Source organism: Mandrillus leucophaeus, unplaced genomic scaffold, assembly GCF_000951045.1.
Source record: "Mandrillus leucophaeus isolate KB7577 unplaced genomic scaffold, Mleu.le_1.0 Scaffold312, whole genome shotgun sequence".
NCBI classification, from domain to species: Eukaryota; Metazoa; Chordata; class Mammalia; order Primates; family Cercopithecidae; genus Mandrillus; species Mandrillus leucophaeus.
The window spans coordinates 1,345,927-1,355,314 of NW_012103277.1; positions in this window are offsets into that span (position 1 = coordinate 1,345,927).

Consider the following 9,388-nt stretch of genomic DNA (forward strand, 5'->3'; position numbering starts at 1 on the left):
CCAGGATGGTCTCGATCTCCTGACCTCGTGATCCACCCGTCTCGGCCTCCCAAAGTGCTGGGATTACAGGCTTGAGCCACCGCGCCCGGCCTTATCAATAAATTTCTAATCAAACATTCTGAAGATAGTTCTGAAAGCAAAAGCACAGTATGTTTAGTTATATTAAAATTAACATGTATACGTGAAGTCAGAATTAATCAATGATATAAAATATAATTAAAAACAACTTGGTATGTAAACTTATGAATTTGAGTGATTAAATGACAGAAAATTTTAATGTCCAAATCAAAAGTGAAATCATATCTTTACTTTTAATGAATCACAAAATGATTAATTACCAACTTACACTTTTTATATATCTACCTATCTCTATATCTAAATAGATAGATATAGACATATTCTTAGAATAGTTACTTTTTATTTTTGGAGACAGCATCTTGCTGTTTCGCCCTGGCTGGAGTGCAGTGGCACAATCTCTGCTCACTGAAACCTCTGCCTCTCAGGTTCAAGCGATTCTCCCGCCTCAGTCTCCTGAGTAACTGGGATTACAGGCACCCACCACCACGCCCAGTTAATTTTTGTATTTTTAGTAGAAACGGGGTTTCACCATGTTGGTCAGGCTGGTCTTGGACTCCTGACCTCACCATCCACCTGCCTCGGCCTCCCAAAGTGCTGGGATTACAGGCATGAGCCACCACGCCTGGCCAGGATAGTTAATTTTATGTGTCAATTTAGAGGATGCCTCTGGATGAGATTAACATTTAATTTGGTGAACGCTGAGTAAAGCAGATTGCTCTTCATATGTTGTAAACTCTTCATGCAATCAGTTGAAGATGTTAATAGAAAAATTAAAAGATCGGTCTCCCTTAGCAAGAGAGAGCTCCCTAGCAGACTGTATTCAGATTTCACCTCCACCATTCATTGTCCTCTAGCTTGCTATGCCTGTGAACTGGAGCCACACCACTGGCTCTCTTGAATCTCCAAACTGCTGGCCCACATGGTAGATTTTGAACTTATCATTGACTTTGAACAATTGACTTGTGTAAGCAAATACTTCATAATAAATTTCATATATATATTTATATGTGTGAGTATATATAGGAGTGTATGTATACATATACAGATACATACACACATATATATTTCTTATAGGTTCTGCTTCTCTGGAGAACAATGACTAATATAATCCTTAAAATCAATTTGGTTGAAATATTTATTTATAGGGCCACCACCTGTGACTTTATAGTAGCAACAGAAGGGATTGCAACATTAAAAAAAAAAAAAAAAACTCAATCACATCAATACTTGGTAGGGGGGGAAAATGTTTGCATAGTACTGTGGCCAAAACTTTTCTTTTAGAATCAGAGTGTGTATATATGCAGGTTTGTTACAAACGTGTAAGTCATAGATTCAAATTTTCAGATAAATTTTATTGATAAAAGCATTTATTTCTCATCATACGGAAACTGTTATTAAAAAAATCTGACCTTCAGAATAAAGCAGATCTCATCACTGCTACATCATGTAATTTTTTGAACCACAATAAAATTTATATTTTAACTAGTTTACATTTTGTTCTAAATTTAATTTTAATAAATTTTAGTTACTACAATTGTTATCACAGATATAGTATGCTATTTTTGTCAGTAAGTCAAAATCTCAATGAAACATTTATTTATAATTATTTTATATGGATTATGAAAACAAAATTTATTTATATTGCATGCTAAATATTCATTGTGGGACCAATGTGTCTCTGCTTTATGTTATATTTCCCCCAGTCCAGGCTGAAAAAACAGACTCTCTTGGGGGCGTGCCATTTGCTTAGCTAACTGTGAGTTGGCTTTTAAAATTTCAGAAATGATACATATCACTGCCACATTAATTTCATTGACCAAAATGATTTACATGACCTCTCTTGATTTCAAAATGTATAACTTTTTTTCTAGATAGAGAACCACAAATCCCAGTGAGTAAATCTGAGATAATTGGGCAGGCAGGGAAGTATGATCCTTGTGCAAAGAGAGAGACTGTGGATAATGCTGACAATCCTGACATTGATAGGATATGGCAGTATAATCCTTCCTCAGGAGGAGCAGCAGATGTTTCAAACAATACATATTTGGTGTCAATCCAACTGACAGAATTATACACATCACCAATGGATAGAATTTTCAAAAAGTGATATGCTGGTTTGTTCTTAAACAAGAGTGGTCACAATAAAACAACTGTCCAATGAAAATGTAAGTTTTATATGTGATAATAATTTGTCTTTAAAATATTCAAATATGACTCTAACAATCATGTCTCAAACAATGTTATATTAAAATCTACTGGAATTTTAAAAACCTCCAATTTCTTCAATATGGTAATAGCATACATTCGTTATTTAAAATACTGGTTTGTTCTTAAGAAGTTTGGAAAGAAGAATGAGACAGAGGAGTTGAAGAGAGAAATGAGGAAGAGAGAAAATAAGAGAAGGAAATAGAAATGGATTCAGAAATAAAACTTTTCTTACTAATGCTAAATTTAGTCTCTCAAAAACCACAGTAATGTAGATGAAAAGAAGAATCAATACTTGGCGGGGGAAAAAAAAGTTTGTATAGTACTGTGGCCAAAACTTTTCTTTTAGAATCAGAGTGTATACATATGCAGGTTTGTTACAAACGTATATTGCATGATGCTGAGGTTTGCAGTATAAACAAATTTGTCTGCCAGGTAGTGAGCATGGTACCTAACAGGTAATATTTCAACCCTTGCTGCCTTCTTGTCTTCCTCCTTCTTGTATTCCCCAGTGTCTATTGTTCTCATCTTTTTTTTTTTTTTTTTTTGAGACAGAATCTCGCTCTGTTGCCCAGGCTGGAGTGCAGTGGTACAATCTTGGCTTACTGCAACCTCAGCCTCCCAGGTTCAAGCAATTCTTCTGCCTCAGCCTCCTGAGGAGCTGGGATTACAGGCGTGTGCCACCACCCCCAGCTACATTTTTTTTCTGTATTTTTAGTAGAGACAGAGTTTCACCATATTGGCCAGGCTGATCTCGAACTTCTAACCTTGTGATCCTCCCGCCTCGGCCTCCCAAAGTGATGGGGTTACAGGTGTGAGCCACTGTGCCCAGCCTATTGTTCTCATCTTTATGTCCATGAGTACCCAACATTTAACTCAATGTTTTATATAGGCCGCAAATGTTAAGTGTTTTATTCATTGTGGAAATAAATCTCTTTATTTAAAACTATCAATTAAGTTGATGGCTGAAATTCATTAAAATACATGTATAGCATGCTATTGAAGACAAACAAATGGCCCATCTATCACTACTAAGTCAATCATATGTCCATGAGTACTCGTGCTTCACATATAAGTGAAAACATATGGTATTTGGTTTTCTGTTTCTATGTTAGTTTGCTTAAGATAATGGCTTCCAGCTGTACCCATGTTGCTGCAAAAGACATGACTTTATTCTTTTGTATCACTACATAGTATACCATAGTGTATATCTACTACGTAAAACATTTCATTAAAAAATATAAAAGATAATCAACAAATACTACTTAGGTAAATTAAAGTTTTTAAAATGAAATAAGGTAATTTTAATATATTTAAAATGACATACAATTTTGAAAAGACACCATTATTCTTATAATTTTTTTATCTTGTACAGAAATCTATTTTTTTCTTGTTGCTTCAATTTATCAATGTGTTGTACTTCAAAGGGATATTACATGAGACATTGGGACATTTAAAATGGTGCACATGACTTGGAATGATAGAGATTTGAATTGAAATTTTGACTCAGAAAAGATGTTGACAATTATGAATTAATGATTACTCTCTGAACTGAATTTCATTGATAAGCTTGTGATAAAAATCACATTTCAAATAAACTATGCATAGATTTTTTAATGGTTGTTTTATCACAACTTTTATCAGTTGAATTTTTCTACAGACTTATAGAATATTTAAATTTAAGGAAAGTAATTCCACAAGAAATAAATGCATAGTTTCTATGATGGTGCTTTAACTGAAAATAATATTAATTTTATTTGTCTCTTTTTTAAAATTTGTGCTTCAATTGTGCTTATGCAAATTAAGATTCTATAGATTTACCAATTACAATGGTGAAGTTAGTTAACAAAACATGTTATTTAAGAACTCTTGGAACATGTCTAAGGGTTTTGTGATTAGTGTCTACAATATTAACCATATATTGTATTTCTAATCTGATGCAAATTGAAAGCTAAAGTGCTATCTTTTCCTTATCACTTTTTTTCTTACAATCATTTGCTTAGTAGTGATAGATGAGCCATTTGCTTGTCTTCAATAGCTTGCTATACATCTATTTTAATGAATTCCAGCCATCGACTTAATTGATAGCTTTAAACAAAGAGATATATTTATTTCTACACTGAATAAAACACTTAACATTTGCAGCCTATAAAAATTATGTTAATACTTCCATTGGCTCTCTATTTGTAGACTAATATACTGCTAATTTTAAGAAAAAAAAACCTATATATATATATATAAAATCACTAATATATCACTACATCACAGTTCCCATGTAAATTAGAGTAAAAACATTTTTCTAGAGTACTTTGTAATTTGTATTAAATAATTTTGCCAGGAGCCTTCAATAAATCAAGAAACTTTTGACTTGTCTAATGTATAGCTCTGTGAGCTCCCTTCATCATTTTACTTTAGACTATTTGTCTTTCCTTGGAAACACCTGTACAAGTGAGATGCCTCTACTGTAAGAATATATCGTGTATTAGAAAATTTGTCTTCTAACTAAAAAGCGTTAATAACTAATTCCATATGGCTTTGCTATAGAAAGTAAAAGTGTGATAGTAAAATATTGATTTTGAAATTATGTATACATAGCCATTCTTGTAGAAGTGAAAATCTCTAGGTTAAATTTCACAGAATCCAGTACACGTCATGGGATCTAGCACAAATATAAGGAAACACTGGGTTTCTGAATTTCTATAATACAATCATTTCTATGTTTTAATATTTAAAAATATCTTTTAATAATTTTTCTCTTACTAAGTCATGTAAGTTATTTATTGTTGCTTGATTAGTTTAAAAAGTACATATATTTATTCCATTCCATTTTACTTTATGGAAAAGTAGTTTTGTCATTGTATAATTTTCTGAAATGGATTAGAATTAACATGCTGCATAGAGGCAGATGTTTCATAAATAAAAATTGCAATCACCTGAAATTTACCACAATAATTGATTTATATGTTATTATATAATAAAATTATGTAAAGTTTATTTCCTGTTTTAATATCATTTTCTTTTGGTCGAACTACACAATGATTTAAGAATTCAATTAAAGTAAAATACAAATTGCTTGATTTTTATTTTAATGTGATTTTTAGAGGAATTAAAGATAAATCATAAAGTGATGCTATAGACCTGTTAATACCAATACTTTAAAATTAAGATACATTTTGATGAAGGAAAATTTAATCAAATTCAATTACCACAAAAATAGTTATATAAAATATGAATAAAAAATTTCCACTTACTGGAGGAGAGCAAATTTAAATTAACCGTAAGTGGTAATGTTAACTGTGTTAGATGGACTCCAAGACTTTCACGTTATTTATTACATATTATACAATAAAATGGTCTGTTTTTAATGCTCTCACCAAATAGTAAAGACCCTCTAAATGTTGTGGTTATGATTTTAAGATGATACCAGTCAGTATGGTTGAATTGTGTCATTTTTTCTCCAGACATGATAACCTACATAAGTGCAGGTATAGCACAGGCAAAAAGTTGAATCCCAGATTGGAACCTTTACTAATTATGTATAAAGAAGCAGGAAAGTGACAAATATTTTGATGTTGTATGCAAAGCTATTTTTTTAAATGACCGACAATGTAATTTAAGGTGAGTCATAAAGTGAAAACCTATCCTTTCGGTGATTATGGTCAATAGAATGTTGAGAGATTTGAAGCTGTGCAATAAATTATCCAAAATATAATTTTCCAAGGAACTCTTTCAATCTCAAAGCGCTCTTGAAATTCATAATTAGAAAATGACCAATGTGATTAAAATACGAGAAAAGACCTAACAAGACACCCTCGCAAGGAAGATCTACAGGTGGCAAAGAAAGCATATGAAAGGATCCTCAACATCAGTTGTCATTAGGGAATTGCAAATTAAAACAACAGTTAGATACTACTACAAATTTATCAGAATGATGAAAATCCAAAAACTGACAACCAGATGCTAGTATAGAAATTTTTATTCATTTCTGGTGGGAACACAAAATGATACAGCCACTTTGGAAAACAGTTCGGTTCATTTTTTACAAAACTGTATATGTTGTTACCATGTGAGTCAGCAAAGGCACTCCTTGATATTTACTCAAATGAGTAGATAACTTTCTTGAACAAAAAATTTGCACATGGATATTTATAGAAGCTTTACCCATAATTGCCAAAACTGCAAAACTTGGAAGCAATTAAGATGTCTTTCCATAGATGAATAGACAACTAAACTGTGGTATATGTATAGAATGGAATATTATTCAGTGCTAAAAATAAGCGAATTATCAAGCCCTATGAAGACGTGAAAGAATCTTAAATGTATGTTACCAAGTAAAATAAGCTCACCTGAAAAGACATACTGTATTATTCTAACTATGCCACTCTGGAAAAGGCAAAGCTATGTCTTATATTAAAAAGATCAGATGTTTGGGGTGGGAGGGGAAGATAAACAGGTGAAGCACAGGGGATTTTTAGAGCAGCAAAATGATTCTGTATAATACTATACTGGTAAATACATATAATTTTACCTTTGTCTAAACATTATAGAATGGACAACACCAAGAGTCAACCCTTATATAAGCTATGAACTTTAGGTGATAATTGCATGTCAATGTTGATTCATAGATTGTAACCACACTGATGCAGGATGTTGAGACTAGAAGATGCTTTGCATGTGTTTGAGGAGGGCTTATATAGAAAACTACTGCACCCTCCACTAATTTTTGCTGTAAACCTATGGCTGTTCTATAAGATAGAGTCAGATATTTTTAAAACAGAAACAAAGAAAGATAGCCTTAGCAAAAAGCAAACAAATAACCCAACCGAAAAACACTTTTACTCTGCCGTAGTTTATTAAAATCTCTTTTCCTTCTAAAAGTTTTAATGATACACCTTTGGGCTCCATTCCATTTTTGATGTATTTTAAGGTACGACATTAATCTAACTTTGTGTTTTTTTCTTATGGAGAAGCAATTGTCCTGTTGCTGTTGCTGATATTTTGCTTTTAATGTATGTGCATGTGAAATGGACAAAAAAACTATGCCTAAATTAATTCAAGCAAATCTTTCAAGAAGAATAAAGCAAATGTAAATAATAAAATAATCATTGACGATTAAATGGGAACAGTTTTTCTTTCTTGGTGATAGCTAAAAGAATGTTATATTATAAAGTTAATGGTATCTTTGTGTTGTTATAATACACATTACATTAATCTTAATTCTGTATAATATGTAATATACTTATTGACATATTAAAAAATGCTTCAAAATTCTGTAATTTTACCTATTAAATGCAGAAATAAAAACACATTCATGCAGTTGCAGTTAAAACATGTATCTTCAAAGAAAATACTTGTCAAACGCTTTAAACTATACATTTAAAATAAGTAAACTTTCTGTCTCTGATTCAATAAATTTATTTCAATGCTCAATCAAGTCAAATTATTTAATTTATATGATCTATAATTTTCTGGTTTTAGAGTTGTTTATTTCACTTTTTATTTCTGTTGTTACTTTATATGTTTATGACTAAATATGGTAATTGTATTATTTTAGTAATATTTACAATACATGAATGATTTTATTATTATATATAAAATATTTGCTGTCCTTTTTCTGCCATAGAATTCATTTCATCTGTTGTTGATACTGATATTCAGGCTTATATTTATATCTTAGAATGTAGGCATAACTACTTCCCTCTTTATTTTTAATATTTCAATTTGATTTTATTATTATTATTAATATAGATTTTGTTTTTTCTCTATTATTTTTGTTTGCTTTTCTCTTTTATAAAGTTGTTTTGGTTTGAAAAAATTTTCAAAAGTTATATATTGTATTCTTATTTTTGTGATTACCTTTAAAATATTAATAGTTGGGTTCTAGAAAAGAGAACATACAGTTATTAATTATCTGCATCTATTTGTAACTGTAACAAGGATTTTGGCAAATTTAACTCTAAAATTCACTTACCTATCTCTTGCTATTTTAGTTTAGAATTTATGTCTGACCTTTAAAAAGGTGATACTTAAAATTTTACATTTACCAGATTATTAACATTTCTGAAACATTTAAAGTTGTCTTACTTTTGTTTCTTGTTCCTGCACATTCCTTTCAGTTTTGCTTATTTTCTCACTGGGTTATATGTTTTGTATTACTTTTTAAAATAGATGATCAACTTTCTTTGTTTTTTTATTCCTAAATATGTCTTTATTTTATCGTCAATCTTGATGTGTAGTTCATCTATATACAAATTTTTAGATCACCAGTGATTTTCCCTTAGCGCTTTGAAGACATGACTCCATTGATTTCTACCATCATTATTAACAAGAATTATATATATTTTTTGTTTAAAGCACATAATATTAACTGTTTTGACTTTTGATAATTTTAAAATATTCTGTACAAAATTGGTATTTCATAGATTTATCACAATTTTTATTAGTCTAGATTTATATTCATTCTGCTTGATATTTGGGGTACACCTTTGAGTAGAGATAATGTCTTTCTTCAACTGTATTTTATTCCAACTGTAAATTCAGCAAAGGTTTACTACATAATGAAAATATAACTTTAAAATAGATGATAATAATAATAAACATAATGAAACATTTTTTCACAGAGACTAGATATTCAAAAGTGAGGAGGGAGAGCACAGCATTGGGAATACAACACAGAGTCCCACAACTCCCGCGTAACAGTACTGCCACAGATCACAGTGTAAACTCCCACTGTCCGAAAGGAGAATAAAATTATTTCACTTTGAAATGTGCTACAGCAGTATACAACAAGGATATTAAAATAGTTGTTAAAATGGTTATGATCATAAATCACAGTTCTATTTGCTTTACGACAGCATACATATGACACATTATTCTTCAAGATATAACATACCAAATATTATAATATAAAATAAGACTTCATTGAATTATCACCAATAATTCTCCTCCCCTAAAAAAAAAAAAAAAAGCTCTGCTTTATTGGTGGTGGGAAGATTAAAAGTAGAATAAAACACAGTTCTATTTGCTTTACGACAGCATACATATGACACATTATTCTTCAAGATATAACATACCAAATATTATAATATAAAATAAGACTTCATTG